Here is a 1,420-nt window from a genome sequence, read left to right as displayed (position 1 = left end):
GTTAGGGGTGACCAGACTGGCAGAGGGGGCAGTGAGGGGCAATCAGGTCGGCAGGGGGTGGGGCATTTAGGGGCAATCAGGCAGGTAGCGGGGGGCATTTAGGGGCGACCAGGCAGGCAGGCAGGTGAGCCAGCAGTCCAGGATTGTGAGAGGGATGTCCGACTGCCGGTTTAGGCCCGATCTCAGCCTAAACCGGCAGTCAGACATCCCCCAAGGAGTCCCAGATTGGAGAGGGTGCAGGCTGGGCTGAGGGGACCCCCCCCCCCAACCCATGCACGAATTTCATGCACTGGGCCTCTAGTTTTCTATATTATCTTTGCTTTATGTTCCCAGAATGTGTAAGAACTAGTTCTTTGCACAAAAATTGGGCTGTTTTCTTAAATGCTTCAGAAATACATATATTTATGTCTGTATGTGGCTGTGTGTGTTGGTGAGTGGCATACATAGATAGCTTCCTACTGCCTAATGTCTAATAAGAAGGCTACAACCTCAATACCATGTAATCTTTGGTATTTCCTTCATTAGAAGGAAATTTGGTATTATCTTTCATCATAGTCTCTGATTCATAATTACATAATCATAATGTATGCTATCTGCTCAAGTATCCTATATAGGACATTTATCTTATTTGTGATGTTTGAAACAGCGGAGAATATATGACCATTGGATAAAGCTATGCTGTTTTGGTCCGTTCAACCCACTGCAGTCAAACTTGATATCATTGGCCTTGTGCTAGTGGACAAAGTTACTTTAAGGTTTTTCTCTTTTTGTTCACTTTTTTTCTCTTTTATTTTCATGCTCTTTGACAAAATTAAAATTAAGTTGAGATGAACTTCTAAAGTAATAATTAACACTAAAAGAGAGAAAATTTGTAAAGATATATTTTTCATCATTTAAACAAAAGGAAAACACAACTTCTGGGTTGAAAACTAAGGCCGGTTAATGTCTATATGCAATGCTAGTATTCTATATAATAAAAGCCTAATATGCTAAGTGTCCGGTCGTCTGGTCATCCGTTCAACCAAAGTATAATATGCTAATGATATGCTAAGGCTGCTCAACTGCTCGCTATGATGTGCACTGACCACCAGGGGGCAGATGCTCTGACTGGTAAGTTACCTTGGTGCTGGGGTCCGGCCGATCAGGACTGAGGGAGATGGACTGGACACGCACTTGAGCTCTCCCTCGGCCCCTCCCCAGATGGCCAACCTCCCATGTCCCTCCCCAGCCCCGATCATGCACCGATGGGGTCCCTTGGCCTGGCTTGTGCCCTCTTGCAATCCAGGACCCCTGGGGGATGTCAGAGAGCCAGTTTCGGCCCAATCCCACAGACCAGGCCTAGGGACCCCAATGGTGCACGAATTCGTGCACCAGGGCCTCTAGTAAGAAATAATTTGCTAAGGTACATCACAGCCAAGGA

This window comes from Myotis lucifugus, unplaced genomic scaffold (assembly GCF_000147115.1).
Source record: "Myotis lucifugus unplaced genomic scaffold, Myoluc2.0 scaffold_15, whole genome shotgun sequence".
NCBI classification, from domain to species: domain Eukaryota; kingdom Metazoa; phylum Chordata; class Mammalia; order Chiroptera; family Vespertilionidae; genus Myotis; species Myotis lucifugus.
This window is presented reverse-complemented; position numbering follows the sequence as displayed.